Raw genomic sequence first — 17,677 nt, forward strand, 5'->3', positions numbered from 1 at the left:
ACATATTTTATTTTTAGAATTAATATTTTGAAGATATTTCTGAGGGGTTTGAACCTAGAAGTCTTTCCTTTCAGCACTGCTTTATCTGCAGCATTAGAACCTTTGATAGCCTCAGAATTTTCACACATTCAGCCTCCTGTTTTGAAAACTTTATATATAGCTTCTAATTCTACTCTGCAAAGCCTCAACATCATCCACCAATCTCAGTTCTTCGTCTTTGGTCCAAATTTATCTTATTCATTCTAACCTGTGATATTCTGACATTTTCCTACATGTCTTATCTATTGCATACGTTACGATTTTATGTATTGTTGCGCATTGTTTTGTTACTCTCTATAAATTGCTTTTGTAATTTGTCGTAACTGTTAGTTACGTTGCAGGAAGAGGAATTTTTTATCATTCAAACTCTGCAAGTTTCAGCAAAATCGAACAGTTGGTTCGTCAGATTCACAGTTTTTCAAGTTAATATCAATATGGGAGTGCAAAAATGTGCTTCGTGGACAACTGCAGTTGTGTGTTCCTTCCTGTTTTACTTGGTGGTGTTGTGGTCTACCACTCTCATCAGTAATGTGATTGTGATATGAGGCGTCCTGGAACCATGTTGAAAGTTCTGTGTTTTGTCCTTATGTGTGCTGAGCGCGCCATTACAACCTCAACCTACGACCTAGATTTTAGTCAGAGACATGTTTGGATTTCAGTTATTGTAAGGGACTTGACCCCGTGTAATGTGACTGGCATAAATAGCCAAATCAGTTTAGTAAAATTACATTCGAATTACGGAAATATAAATATTCAAGAATAGATGCTGAATTAAAAACAGCTTTTCTTAGTGAAAAGCCATTGTCGAACCGATAATGGAGGTTGCCTAGGAATGCAGTACGTCTGCACTGGAAACTCAGGTATTTCCAGATTCTAGAAGCTTCTCGAAAGATGGAGTATTTTGGATGGATTCTACCAGCTTACTAGCAACTTGGCCAGGTCCATTGTCTTTGCAGAATCAAACAAGCAACATCCCGAGGAGAGAGGTAAGTCGGGTATAAACGGGCCACAATTTACAAAAGCTTTCATGAAAACATATTGTGTAAATGTGTACGACAATAGTAATAAGGTTCATTAACGTTCTTAACAACTCTTTATTATTCAATATGTTATCTTACTCTCCAAATGATTTGCCTACCTATTCTTTCTCAATATTAATATTGCATCCTCAACAATTGTTCGAACATTCTTGTCTGAGTCTATCAGGCACCATGTTTGAGTTCGGTATATAACCACTGGTGTCACAAGGATTTTGTGTATTTTTAATTAAATAGTTGTTCTTAGGGCTTTTACTCATCTTGTTTTCATTACACACCAATATTGGAAAAAATCTTTACATCAGCATACTCTTCAGCCAACTTCTGTTGCGGAGTGGTTAGCACAGCGAGCTTCGGGTTCGAATCCCGGCCTGAGTATGGCTGTTCTTTGTGACTGTTTCTTTACAAAGAACACCTACCAGTATGTTCCATCCTCGCGATTAGCCAAATGTGGCAGAAAGTCGACGCTAATTGACAGAAATCATTTTCAAACATGTCTTGTCCAGTATACATTTCCCTATTAGTTCTACTACTTTTTAAAAATATATATTCTCACACATTTGGTTTTATTTTCATTTACGAAGAATCTCCTACCGTTGTTGCATATTTTCACATTCAGTGTTACGTTCCTTTGTTTGGTAACTACTGTGGAGCCAAGAAAAATATGCTTCTCGAAGGCAAGCGGCTAGCGACAGCTTTAGAGATATAACTGTCAGCAGTGACTGATATGACGTCGAGTATTTATTGTCTGCTGTGCAAAATATGCTAACAGCACTAACCTAACCTGCGTAACCACTTCATATGTTTTTTGAGCTATTAGATGCACACGCTCGTTTCTCCAAGGGATTTAAAAGTGAAACTCTAGCACCACCACGAGACCACCATGCGTCAGACAGCTGAAGAGGACCCGAGATTCCCGTCCTATGTGGTCAAGGTACCATAGATGTTGCCTGAGGCTACCAAGACCAAGAGAGTTGCCCGCTGCAACTTGCTTCTGGCCTCCGAATGGCCCAGATTTAAACCCTCTGGACCATTACGTGTGGAGCGTTATTGAGAGGGTTTCTAACCTGCCCAGGTACCTCAAAGTGGCATCTCTCCGGGCCACTATTGAGGCAGCATTCGCAGATTTGAGCTTATATATATAAAAAAAAACATTTTCGAGAAGGCCTCATCTCCATCGACCTGTTGGGTAAGATGAGTCAAGGCAAGAGCTTATAAAACCTTTTCCTGCTTCCCCCAAAATAGGCAATGGTTAGGCTGGAGAGTTCAATGAACTAACCGATCTCAAACTACGCATTGGTAATAAAGAGGGCGCGGATTTGAACCGAGAGCAACGGGTTATATATAGAGCTCGTTTAACGAGAGCAGTTAAAGTGGGCCTGCTCGCGTTTAAGGAATCGAGGCAGTTATCGAAGCGAAAGGGGGCTACATTGAATAACAGGACTCAGGACTTACAAGCTTGCTTGGTAAGTGTAAGTTCTTGACGAATAAGCACTTGCTATGATACACTGTTTGTTTTGTTCGGATTTTGCTGACGCACCCTGTACTCGACTCAAGAGCTAAACATTTGCAACCATAGAGGGGATGTAGGAACCAGAGGGAGGATTAAACCCTCATCTGTCCCTTCAAATACCAATATTAGTATCACATTGGTATGCTACATTGTGATAAACTTAACTCCAATGATCATAGGTACACTACACGGTAACTGTGAAACAACTGAACAGTGAATAGCCATTGGGCAGGCGTTGACAACGAAAGATCGATGACAGTGGTTGTGGGTAATCCTCGATAACTACCGAGAGCAAATCAGAACATTATCTCCCATCGAGAATTGATGACATAATTCACCAGTCAAACCCTCGCCCATGTGTGTTCTATCAATCCAACAGCAGTATTTGCTTCCAGCTTCCCGGAATGCCAATGCCATCTCCTATTGCAGAGAAACGGGAGGTGGACTAGAGGGAAATTTGATGGATAGCGCTGATGCATTTGCCAAAGTAATCAGAATTGTATGCTCTGAGGCAATTTAAGGGCTGGAGGGTACAGTTTCATGGAAGATGGACATCTACTTCGATTATGTCGAAATGCGCTCAAGTATTTACAAAAACCCTAAGTTGTATACCAGATTGTATATTTCTCCTCGTGTGTCAGTTTCAAGCAGATCTTCATGTCAATTCGCGCATTCGTTATTTCATCGATGACTTTATCACAAGTTCCCCTTATTTCATCAATAGGATCAGTGATGATCCATCACGGTCCACCGGTTTCATCACACACAGCTGCTGATGAACATGATGGATTTTAGGAATTGTGGGTAATTGTAGTCTGCTGTAATGGCGTCTGACTTAAGAACGTTCTAGGTTGTGTGATTCTACGTGCAGGATATGCATGTTCTAGCCTGTTTTGTTTCGTCACACCCCGTCTATCTTCATAGTTACGATTACCTGTTTAAAAAGTTTTAGAGAAATGCCCTTTAATTACTAAATACAACAACATGTTAAGGTTTTTGTGTACAATCAATCATGAATGTCTTCAGTTTCGATCCATTTCTGTTACCAAAGTTGACAATAACTTGAGGAGGCGACTCAAAGACAAGGGAAAGAGTACACGTGTTGTAAATATTGCTTCTGAAGAGTGATAATTGCTTCTGTGGGCGATACACTCTTATTTTGCTTGCAGCTGGAGTCATGTAGCAGAACCCCCCGAGAACGCTAACTGTGGTGGCGGAAACCTGACTAGCACTTTCTAACTTTCGCCTCCACTTTGAAACAAAACTTTGATGAAGATACGAACGGTAGTGAAGCGACAGTTGATGACGCGAAAGTGAACTTTCATCACTGAAACGCGACGGAATTACGCATGAGCTGAATTATTTTAGCAAGTATAAATATTATTAAAAACATCGTCAACAAATGTCTTTAGACTCCTGTGCAGTTCGCACACGCTCGCTATTTAAATTTAAGTTTTCAGTAATCAGAACATACTGATTGTTCAGCCTTCATTATTTCCGTCATGTGATTTGTGCAGCTGTACCAAGTAAGTTAGGGTAAAAACACAGTGAAGCACAGCCCTCATCGCACATCGCCAGAAACTCACGGGGACAAGTTTCCGGTAATTCAAAACCATGGAGTTAAATGGGGGAAAACATAGTGGAGCCCCGCTCATCGCGAAAGGTTCCCAGGAACAAACACGGTTTGATCTTGAGTCCCTTGTTTCAAGTGGAAGGCTCTGTGATTGGTCCACTCAAGGTCACTTCTCCCTTTCCTGGAAGACACCCTCCTGTTTCCTCACTTTTTTTTGACAGAGTTGTCGTTTGCAAGCTTGTCCGATGACGGTTAATGTGCCTGTCCGACAGCCGGTTCATTCATTATATCCTGACATTTTTATGGCTTGACCGGACTCCGTGCGATGAGCAAGGGTCCCTGTGCTTCACCGTGTTTTTACCCTTAGATTTCACACTGAAGCTGAGGATTTCACCAACGAACGCAGGTATGTGCGGCTTGTCATTCCTCTACGTTGTGAAACGTTGCTCTTATCCAAGCTTTTCGCTTCGGTATGAAAGCTCCTTAACATCTTTCTCGAGTACCTAAAAAAATAATATCTCCATAACAACCACGTAAAATTCTTCTTTCCATTCGACACATGCTCTCTCTTCATAATCCTTGAAGAAGAATATTCATAATTTTAACTGTAAAATGCGTTAATTATTTTGCGATAATTGAAAAGATGAAACCGTGAATTGTGACGAAGGTCCTTTCGCAGTGCTCATGTAAAATTAGAAGCTTTTCTGTCTATCTATTCTCGAGATAATCATGAACTAAGACTCCGAACAAAATCTCCATAAACTTTACACAGGCTTCATGAGAAGGGATTTGGTGTTGAAGAAGCGTATAAGATCACCTTATTAATGATTTTTTTCCCCTTGAATACGTACACCAGAACAGTGAGCGTCATAGAAGGATGAAATATACGGGAAACCATGAATAAAACATGCAATGTTAATTTCCTGAGCAGGAAATGAGCGCTAAATGAAGCTGGTGTTTTCTCGTAGCATATCTGAAATGGCTGGCGATAAATCCTCCGTAAACAAATTCCCTCGGTGAGGCGGCGCATTATGCGAGATTGCGTCTGGCGTCGTCGTCTCCCCTTCGCTGGAGTGACACAATGTTTCTTCCGACGATCAATAAACGAAGATGGGGGAACTAATGTCGTGTGTCAATGTTGGGGGACGTCTCACTCGACGGGGGGTCTTCGGGGGGAAGGAAGCGGCTGTGGGGGGAGGGTGGCATCTTCCTTTCACACGGACACACACACACACGCAATCGCACACACATTCGTGTGCCAAAGATACCAGCACACTTCCGTCTGAGGAAGAGGGGGCCTTCCGCTTGATAGGTCGTGTTACAAAGCCAGTTATCTGTCTTTGGTAGCAATGAGTTATTCAGGGACGTAGCTAGGCTGTGTTCGGTGGGGGGGGGGGATTTGTGCGTGAGTTGATTGAGGTTTTTAAAGTAAACTTTACACACGCTAATCGAGACTGGACCTACAGTTTAAAGTGGGATCCGAACCACTGTGCAATGTGTCTCACCGGGTATCGAACCCGGGACCCCTTGATTACATTACCACTACGCCATCGAGGAGACCATTATGTATAGTTTTCTACATAATAATTGACATTCATTTGACAATTCACAGAAATTAAAATAAATTGCTTACTAAGTGAAGAGGCAGTGTTTGGTTTGTCCCACCCTTGACACAAATTTCTTTCACTTTTAGCTACAAATCTGGGAAAGTACATTGAGGATAGTTATGTTTAATCAACAGTGTTAGGTTTAATATTTTGCTGCACAGAAACTGTAAGAAAACTGTTGCTTAATATTCCGTAGAATATTTATTTTAATATAAAATATGTGGTACGCACGTGCCACCCGTGACAATGAAACGTTCCCTGTACTTGTATCATCGAGTGGATAAATTTTAGCTAGAGCTCGGGTTTGTATATAATTACGTATCTATTCCTTTCTAGATACATACATTGAACAGGAAAATGTTAACGAATTATATAACTGACATGATTTTGATTAAGTTTTATGTTACATATTTTTACATATTTGCCAGTAAATTACATTTTTCCTAATTTACTTTACATAAAATAACATATTTCGGTAATTTTTTTCTATCTTGATCGTTTTTCCTATATTTTTCATCTCTGAAACATGATGAAGAAAATTTGTATCTCAAATGATGTCATATTTTCTAATCAACGAGATGCATAGTGCTTACGGTCACCTAAAATTGACTGCCAAGTCGAAAGACAGACTGATTTTTTTGGTCTTCAGTGAATACAAAAAACAAACGGGAACTGTTATTTATCAAAAAATGCTGTAGTTTCCCTTCCCCTCCTTTTTCTGGTTATATATATATATATATTCGTTTCGGTTTTAGGTTTAGACAAAGCACCTAGAAACTTGACATCGGTGGACTAGGAAAATACTTTCCTGTACATAGCAGTTACACAATATGTTCCCTTGTACAAAAGTAGCTGTGCATTTTCTGTAGATGTTTTTCTTTACAATTTGTTTCGAAAGTTACAAACATCTCTCTTACATATTTATATAGTATACAATCATTTGCAATGTCAAAAGAAATTAATAGTTGACAAAATCGTTTCTTAAATATGTACAGTTGAGCTTTTTTGAGTTTATAAATTTGATACAGATTTAATTTCAACAACTTAGAGTAAGGTGGGGCAAGACTGCGCAGTTTGAGTTCATAATTTTATATTCAAGCTATGAAACTACAGACACACATGAAAAATGCAATACACATTGCACTATCCTTTGCTGACTCACAGTAAATTTCCGAAAGCTGAATGAACAATATTTCTGCATGAAACAATTACAAAACCGTGACCATGCAAATGCGCAGTCTTACCCGCACCGCGGGGTAAGACAGCGATCACGTTCGGGTAAGAATGCGCACTTTCTACACAGAGTCACATTTGTATAAAAAGAAACACAAATCACCTTAAAAAGTTCTTCTAACATATGGGATACATTTCTCGTGGCATTCTCACAGTAGGCACAGTGAATCCCGTCCTTCACTTGGGTTAGGAATCGCTAACACAGATCACAAATAAAGGTTCCAGTTTCATACGAGGTGCAATTTTCATGCCACCACTCGTCACATGTGGAACACTGGATCCAATCCTCTACTGGAGGATCGCTGTACTTCTCATTACAACCTGGGCAATTGTACTCTTTCTTCTGGCGTTTTCTGCTTGCTACATCTTCTTCAACAACGATGTTCCGTTTCTGTTTCCCTTGAACGTGGAAGTGGTGATATCTGGTTAACGGAAATGTGCCCATATGATCCAGTATTGTTAACCCCTCTTGTTGAAGGCTGCTCACCTGGAGTTTCAGCTGATACATTTGTCACAGTAGAGGGAAGAAAGTCGTCCTCAGTGAAGATGTCTTGATTGAAAGGGCATAATCCAGTCACTTCAAAGCCCTTCATGGCATTCCGAACTGTAGCTGCCTTCCCATATTCCTTTGTAAAAATGGATGCCACTTGGAAAACTGTGATTGGGCGACCTGGATGGTTACTCATCCACTTATCACACTCAGATGAATGAAACGACTCCAGTGGACCAAAAAAAATGATCTAATGGCTGGGCCTTGCAAGCCACACACTTGTGGGGTAAAATTGTGCACGTGCGCAGTCGTGACCCGTGCTGCTTTCCTGAACAAATCACGTGATGCTGCCCAGCCATTGCACAAAGCAATGGAAACTAATACACAGGTGGACTCGGCATTAACACAGCTTCTTCTATCCATGAACATCGTAATATTGTATACATTCACAGTGACATAGTACTCAAAACACGAAGTACCAAAATAAATAGCAAGCACCCTCAAAATCTTTTCACTTACCTCTCTCAGCACAACGAATTTCAAACGTATCTTCACCACTGTCCACAGCTAGCTACCATCTTGGACGAAGTAACGGTGGCGCAGTGGTGCCAACTGTGTGTGATTTTCACCTCGAAAAACCGGTGCGCAGTCTTACCCGCCGCTCAGTCTTACCCCACCTTACTCTATGTCCTTAAAGTTACGTTGAATATGTTCAAATAAAATAAATATCTAGCAGAATTCTTGACATTGCTTTGATACTCGATTATTATTAATGTTACATATTCTTTGATATTACATATTTAGCTACATATCCTTTTGATAATACATATTTAGGTACATATTTTGTACATATGTACATACTTTGTACTTTGATATTACATAAAGAAACGGGTTTAGTTACGTGTCTCTCTTTCTCGCACCCCCCCACCCCCGTATCTCTCTCTTGCCGATGATGGAATTAAACTTGAAAATTGTGTATCTTAAAAAAACGTATGAACGAGAATGTTGCGTTAAACTAGGACTCCTGGTATATTATATCCACGAAACCTGATTTGCAATCTCAGTTGCTCTCAGTTTGTTTTTTCCACCAAGCTATATCAAGGAGAGTCAATTGCCAAGGAACGCATCCATTTGGCCATCACATGGTAGAGAGCACGCGTCAACCTGTCCTTCGAGCGTGATGTTTTCCTTCGTGACAAGGACAGGACAAATCAATCCTCATGAGAGTTCATTGCTCGCCAAGAGAGACAACTTGGCAAATAAGAACATGACGTAAACTTGCAAGAAGCTTTGTGGACTCATATATATTAGAATATTTCTCGGCGTGGACATGGACAGAACAAACACTGCCAAGAATGTATTGACTCAAAGAATTTCTTATCGCTACATACTTTAATTTCTAAATTAAATATTCCTTCTGTGACGTGCAAAACCTTTGAGGGAAGGAGAGTTTTTTAAAAAGCTTGTTAGACGGGAAAGTTAAGTCCAATTTTTGCTCAGGCTAATTGGGACTGGACCTACAGTTTAAATTAGGATCAGAGCCACTGTACAATGTGCATCCATCGGGAATCGAATGGGATTTTCCCGTTTCCCATAGTCAACCTCTCCTCCACGTAGCCAACCTCCCTGGCGGAGTTGTTAGCGCGGGTCCCTGGTTTGAATACCGGCCTGGGATGGGTGTTCTTTGTGAGTGTCCCTCATTGTTGCGATTACCCAAAAAGTGGGAGAAAATCGAAGCAAAATGAAGCAAATCGATCGAGAGTTCATGTTTTTAGATACTCTTTTCATACTTGAATTATTTCATTCTCCTAAACGCAGGGTCATGAAAATAGGCGGCTGGGCAGAATTTGGTGCCACATATGGGAAAAGCAAAGTGAGAGCGGGACAAAAGTCACTGGTCGCTCGCACACTATTGCCGATACTCTCGTGTCGTCTGCTCCTCAGCCGAACAAAGAGGCCGAGGTAGCAAGAGGCAGAAGTCACTCAACCTTCCAGAAGGGTGCAGCGAGCTAGCTGTGGCAACCGGGCTCGCTTATTCGCGGATCTGATTGGTTCTCGCAGACACACCCCCATATTGTCGTCTGCTGCAAGCCCGTGAAGCGATCTTTTTAAGGCCTCATGGAGTATAGTTCTAGTTTAAAACCGACCTCTTTTCTCTTCGGGGCATACAGCTGTCCTCCCTGACCTTTCCAACAAATACTGTCGGTGTGTATCACATGGATTACAAGGACCAACTCTACAACAAGATCTTTCACCTCCGTACACATGGGGTTGTGCTCCGACGTGGCAACTGCCCCCTCCGTTCGTTTAGTCAGGTTAATAGAAATATAAAAAGCTTTGTAAATACTTCGGATTTTTTCCCTTATAGAAGGGTACAGTTTCAATTTGATTTTTACTTTTCTTTCTGAATAGTTTGATATGAAAGTATGTACTAGGTCTTCTGGAAGAAGAAGAAGAAGAAGAAGAAGAAGAAGGGTGCGGGGAGAGATGATGTAGGATTGGAGGTTACTGACCTCTCTTCATCACAGTCGTTGTATTGATCCTCATGGTCGATAGGATTGTTCGTAAGTCGTTTAAAGTAAGAATTGATGGTACTCCATCCGCGTCACAACGGATGAACAGTCCCCACATTTCAACTTTGAAGGGGCGGAGGAGGGGGAGCGCAGTAACTGCAGCAGTAAAGTGGAACCATAAAGGAATGGGGGACGGGAACTGAAGCCCCCTTACATTGATGCTAGCCATATATATTCAAATTGTTCCTGGTAAGGGAGGGAAGGAGATGAGATGAGTAAGGAAGGGGGAACCAGAACACGAAGAAAACTATATTGATTGGGGGTAGCTAGTAAGACAACTGTGCTATTTTCAGGGGTAAAGCAACCAACCGAAAGAGACCGTTAAAATCTATAAACTTCTCGGAGAAGTGGCGCCACTTGTGAATGAATGCAGAGATCCCCTACCACCAAGATGCGAAATCACTGAAGACTGTTTAGGAAAGGGGCGGGGGGAGATCTTAATTTGCAGCACAAGCACACGCACGTATGCATGTGTGTGTGTGTATCTGATATACCATTTACATAGCTGTTACGTTATTACAAATAGTGAATTACTGAATATTTAAAAAGTATATATTATTAAATATATGTACAGAGGAATTCACCTGTTATTTTTACATACTTCAGATATTTATAAACTAGCAAATTCCTTTACCAACTGATAAAAAATGTCAATAAATTAGAAATAGTTAAAATAGTTTCATTATAAATAATGAATGAAACCCAATAAGTAAAAATCAAGGTGTGTCAGTTCAGGTGAACTAGGTGGCCATGCAATTGTCCCACCTCGACCTTACCATCGGTCATTGAGGATTGTATATCGGACTTCGGTGATGTAGCGAGGTAGTGCGCCTACTTCTTGGAAGTGCATGTGGCCAAAACACACAGTTGACCTGTGAAAGCATCCATTTTTTATGGAACTGCCACTGGCGTTTGGGGTGGCGGAATTCGGTACTTTTCCATAACGCTAGTCAAAGTTCTGTAACGATTCCGAATAATTTTTTTACACTTACAAATTTGTAAAATTCTTTTTGGATCACCCTGTATATAAGTGTTTAAAATGGTTTCATTTGCACATTCTAAGGCAAGAAATTTTTTTTAATAGTTACTGTTTTTTTATATTAAAATGAAAAATAGTTGATGCTGTACAGTATTGTAGTGTAGTAATCTGTGGTTCTGCAAGACAAAAGGTTGATATCAGAATTGTGGTGTACGTTAATCCGTGATTATCATCTCCTTTTATTTTCTTATGAGTAACACTATGCTACATTATATCTCAGGGGTACTCTCAATACAATTACACACACGCGTGTTTCAGTATAGTAAATACTGAATACAGCAGCGTCAAGGAATCAACATTCTATTACACACAAAAAAATAATAAATAACAGTTTTGAACTCTCAATACAAACTTTAAAAATTACTGAACAAAGGAAACCAACTAAGGAATAAGGAAATTAAATAATCGTACTTAAAAGCAAGTATGGCTGTAGTGTGTAACGTTTTGCAGTATGACGTAATCAGGTCGCTTAAGTTTACAACCAAGTAATAGGCCAAAACGTAAAATCCGTGATTGCAAATTTTGAAATATGATGTCAATTTAAAAAATTTAGCTACAATATATATAGATCTACGTACATTGTTTGGGAATTGCATGTTGGTAAAGATGTACAAAGTTGCATGTTTTTTTAAAAAACTTGTATGGAAATCGTACAAAGGACAATAAAAATGAACTACATAGAGTGGCAATCGTTTAATGGTCGTTTCATTTACATATACATTTCTATAGCATACTACTTGTAAGTTCTGAGTTTGAAAATGTTAAAACCTTCCGCGTGGCGGCGTCATTTCATTCAATGGTTCCCTATATAGTAAATGGATGTTACTCGCATTAAATAAAAGTGTAAGCCCAAACATAGAGGGGAAAATGTCTTATCCTGATATAGATAATATGGTTGTATGCTTGATCAAGTGATTGGCTTTTGGAAGTTTATTGTGTTTGCTCAGAAGGGAATTCCCCGAAGAACGATAACCAGAGGATTGAAAGCTGTTCGACATGCCAAATATTTACCTTCAGTATCAATTCGCAAATTGCGTTTTAGCAAAGTACGTCGTACATCCCAAAGGCTATGAATAATATAATGTTTCTCAACCGCCGGGCCTGGCATCAATTATACCAGGCCGCGAGAGGTTCTGAAATTTGTCGTTTTTGTTTGCGTACCACTTTTCATTAACAAATACAAAAAATATATACCTTGCATACAGGCCCTGCAAATATTTGTCAAGTGAAAATGATAAGTGTTTGTCAAATTTAAATTCTTCTTTCTTTACTCTTGTTATTCAGCGTCGCTTTTCTCCCACTTTTAACTAATCGAAAAGATGAGTGATGATATGATGAAAGTGATGATAGGATATTCACAAAGAACACACGTGCCGAAACGGAGATTTGAACCAGGGACCCCTGGAGACGTAGCGCGCTGTGAAATTGACGTTCTTCTGCCACACTTTTCAGTTGATAGAATTGGTGAGTTGCGATGCAATAATATTTTCTCCAAGCAACAATCATTAAAATAACATTAATAATGAGTCTCCGTGTGTAATAATAGATACCTCGATTTCTCCAACAAAAATTAATTGGAATTTTTCAGTGTTCACAATCAAACATGCCAATAAAAATGGCGCAATGCTTCAATATTACTCTCTGTTTAGTTTCTCCGCTGGTCGGTCAAAACTCCCGACATGCATATTACCAAATAATCAAAGCTTGTGAACCTCAAAAGCACCTGGTCTAATTAAAGAAGTTAATAAACATAATAATATGTATCCTTATAATAAATATATAGAGTAATGATCTCATGTAATTACAAAGGAGATGTGCTCTGTTATTTGAAATTGAACAATTTGAGTTTTACTTCAAGTACACTTTATGCACAGATAGGCTAATCAGGACTGGACATACAGTTTAATGTGGGATCCGAACCACTATGTGGTTGAACCGAGGATCGAACTTTGGACCCTTTGAATACAATGCGACGACGGTACTAATACGTCATCGAGGAGACCTTTGAAATTTAATAATAATAAAAGCAACAAAATAATAATTGTATATTTGAATTTTTCTTAATTGTCGCCGCTTTTTATAGCACTTCTGACCAATTATATGAGCATCAAGGACGAATAGATGGAATTGATAAAGGGACCTTCATGAAGGGACACTTACGTCCGGCCCGAGACTTAGAACTGAAACATTCGGGGGGCGGTTCAACTGTTCTTTTCACTGGGTCTTCCCATAATATTATACAAACTAATGTTGCAAGTATTTAAAAACACAGTGTGTACTTCTTAAACTCTTATTTTGCTTGAAATAATACTTTACAAATTTGGTCTACACCAATCTTCTTACCAAACAAAAACTAATCGAAATCAGCAACTTTAAAATCATTCGCATTGATACAACTTGAACTTTACCGGAACCTGTTAATTCATGAACATATGCACTGTTCATGCACCATGAGTATTACCGTGCAAATTGTCCATCACCATGTTCGTGCACTTTATTTGACCCAATAAGAGCTTCAAGAATTAAAAGAAAACTCAAAACAAGCTGTTGACAACTTCTGCACCAGCATACATAAAAACCCATCGCTTAAAACCACATACGATGTAAGAGAAAAATTAATGAAAATAGTCGTGGACAATTTACACGATAATACTCAAGGATCCCACTGTACAATAGGAAATATATAAATACTTATTTCTTGCGAGTGTAGAAGACAGTCGCAGGTGACATCCAATTAAATTTATGTAAACAGATTTAAAGTAGGCACTCACACTTTACAATAATTCACACACATATATACAAAACTCTATATGCATGGATACATTTCTTTTTGTATGACAATATATACAGCGGGAGATTCATTGTAGGAGAATACTGTGAAGAAAAACAAATGACAAACTGCTACTTTCTCCTTGCGCACGAGAGGAAGCTTTAATGGCTATATCAATTACATGAATCACCAACATAAACAGTGTTGTAAATATCGATCTGGACAACAAAATAAGACAATTTGATTACTTTTATGTATTTTATAAGAAGCTGTCGTGCAAGAAAGAGTAGCATAGTAATATACGCTTCTGCTTGGCTGTGAAAGCAATAAGATGAATGACTTTTATAGGTTTGTTAAACGTTACATTATCTCCATTAAAGCTAGCACGGTGTTCATGATTGAAAAAAAAAACCCTACGCAGTAAATGTCGCGGAACGAAGATATCGCCATTACGATCCGAAGAAAGTTGGACGTTTATCAAGGAAAGGAAAAAGTAATACTTCAATTTTATCTTCATGGAAGGAAAGTGGTTTCCCCATTTCTTTTTGGAATGAGTGGCACTTTCACGATCACTAGAATGCCATTATCGTCGTTAAGGACTAAAGCACATTAGGTATTGCAAATTGCCTACGATAAATGTTAATTCTGCGTGAGGTAGTGACGCAATTATGGCCTATTTAATTACAGCAATAAAATGTTTGAAATAATTCAAATGGTTTTTGATTAAGAATCAAGTGGAGGGAAATTGTCTTGCAAACCTAAGTTTAGTTTATGGGAAGTCCTATTTTTTCTTACTTAAATTTACCGGGGTCCTACTACTTTTTTAAAAATTTGTTCTCTAACTCTGATAGGCGTGCATATGGGATCAGCTTAACCCCTGACATTAAAACTATTGTACAGTCACGGACAGTGCTGGGTTGTAATGATACCATTGAAAGGTAATGAAGTTGTTACAAGCCGGAAGTGTCCGTGAGTGTACCAACTGAACTGAACATTGCAGAATAGGATAATTTCGTGAGACTGCAGAAGCACATTTTAAAATTTCATACAAAATATATAAATAAATAAAATAACTCGTGGCGCAACAACCCTTGAGTGCCACGGCCTACCTACCGACTGCCGGCCTTACTCCTACATGCCTTAACAGAAGTATGATCTTCCAACCGGTTACGGGGTGACGTGTGGTCAAAGCGACGAACCCCCAGTCGTTGTTGCAGGTTCCCCAGACCTGGTTACGCTACCCTTTCGTAGCTCCCCAATTTCTTGACGATGGTGGGTGGTCACCGGTCCCATACACAGGCCGAAATCCCAGGAGAAAAGTTGTCACGCTTCTCCCAAGAGACTCGCAGTAGTAGACTCCCGCAGTCGGAGCCCAAAGCATGACACGTTCGAACACACTACCACGGAACAATGTGTGATACGCTATCCAATATTTGTAGTGTGTGTGCATTCAGTTCGCAAGAACGAGTGTAGTGAAAGTTCAATTCAAGAAGAACAGTGAATTTTGTTTAGATTCGGTTTTCCTTTATTTGAAGTAAACATGAGTTCCATTTCCACATGAGGTTGACATGTACAGTATATACAGTAATTAGGCATGCAACAAAAATTAAACTAACTATACCGGAATTTATTATTTGGGGGGGGGGGAGAGGGGGTCCGGACCGACCCTAGAGATACATATCTGTGAATCAATATGATAAAGTGAGATGAAATTTAGTTTTTGAACTTTCATCATAACTTCTGCCACCTTCTTCCCCCGCTAATCAAAGAACTTTGCCATGAAGGTGTCCCGTCCAAACTTCTGAACCACGAAAACATTCATTGAACATATGTTGGGAATCTTGCCAGATGATTGTAGAGGGGCTCTCGGTGGCTACGATTTATAACAATATGCAATAAAATGAAATAATTTTGTTCTGCTGTATTTGTGCACCATACAACTGCAATTGTTAAATTCTTTTCAAGGGGATCTGCCAAACATGCCAACAAACATGGATACCAAACAGGTTCTTTTTTTGAACCAGTTTAATTTTTTGTTGTTTCTTACAAGATCAGGAGTATGCAATTCCTTCACTCTATCAAAAAAAGTTTGAAGTAACTTCTTCCTTATTCATAAGCATAAACAAACATGTATTAACTTCTATGTTCGAAACAAACAACATTTTCATAGAGATTTAGATAAAGATCCTCTTGCATTACCTTCCATATTCCCCACTTACTTCCCATACCCTTCAAACATACCACTGCTTTTATGCTGCTTAACTTTCAATACAAAATAAGTTTGATAATAACTTTGCAACAATGGATTAATTTCAAACACGAGCAAAGACAAAGCTTCTGACTTCCACCATATTCAACAATAATTAGTCATTGTTGAAATCGACAACTATAACTATGCAACTACATTGAAAATTCATATTAAGTGTCAAGAGGAATATATATGGGCAAGTAGATGAGTGTTAAGATTAAGTTATTGATAATTAGTGTGCGGATTTTTGCCTATTTGCCTTTTCTATTCCTTTCTAGTAAAACATAGGCTTTAATATTTAAATTTCGTTTCATGGTGTTTTTAGTCCGCAAACGCATTATGTGTGCAATTAGTACAGTGGGTAACACAAGTTAATTTATTCAGAGCAATTTTAATTGAAACATCGTTCAAAAGCATTTATTTTTCGGTTGAAATGGTGTAACTTGTTTTTTTCACCACTTGTGAATACTTGTGCACGCAACTGGAGCATTTGTTCAAATTGGCACAATCGTTAGCACAAGCTATATTTGTGAGAATTACTTTAACTGAAGATTCCACCCAAATGTGCATTTCGATCAAAATAGTACTAATAGTTTGTTAATCGTTAGTGCATTTTTACGTATAAACTGACGTGCTAGTACAGTATACTGTGTATTGTGAAGAAGAAAATTTTAATAAGTTCATGTTCATTGCCTATTTTAAAGTCTTTTTCTATTTTAAGGTGCCTTTAAGTGTCTATTTTAGTGCCTTTTCTTAGCTTATAGTGCCTTTTAAAGTGTCTATTTTCATCATTTTTGGTGCCAATTTGCCTCCCTATTTGAGAGGTTTTTAGTGCCTATAAATCCGCACCTTATTGATGTTATGTGGCCTAGTAACATTGTTTTCGGTAGTTCATAGTTACATAAATTCAAACTAACACTAACAGAGTTAAGCAATCACCGAAGAACAAATATTGTCTAATTTTTCTGTTAATTTACGATTATAAGGTATACAGCGGTTGCGTCCAACCCCTACAATACCCCTACAAAAAGATGAGATTTGTATAGGAGGACAAAAGTACATATAAGACTTTTATTTCAATACTGAAACGAATTATCTATTTACGAGAACTTAGATTTTATAATAAATTGTTCTATTTAACTGCGACCAAGATAAATATTTTTAATTTCATTTTATTTACTACATTTATTTCTATCTTACTAAACTTTATATTTTTCTCTCTATATGCAGATGTAACTATTTTCAAATTTCAAATCCAAACTAATGATTGTTTCCCCATCTATTGTAGATAAAATATATTATTTGTCATTGATATTTATGATGTAAGATATTCCATCAAAACAAGGTGAAACAAATAGGAAAACTTTACTTACAAGAAAATTTTTCCTTATTGCACAAATGCGTTTTTTGCAAATATATACAGTAATGTAGCACATAGAGAAAAATGATTTGTTTACGATTATAAGGTACACAGCGGTTGCGTCCAACCCCTGCAATATCCCTACAAAAAGATGAGATTTGTATAGGAGGACGAAAATACTTATAAGAATTTTAT

This window comes from Lepisma saccharinum, chromosome 20 (genome assembly GCF_977018435.1).
Source record: "Lepisma saccharinum chromosome 20, izLepSacc3.1, whole genome shotgun sequence".
Lineage (NCBI taxonomy): Eukaryota > Metazoa > Arthropoda > Insecta > Zygentoma > Lepismatidae > Lepisma > Lepisma saccharinum.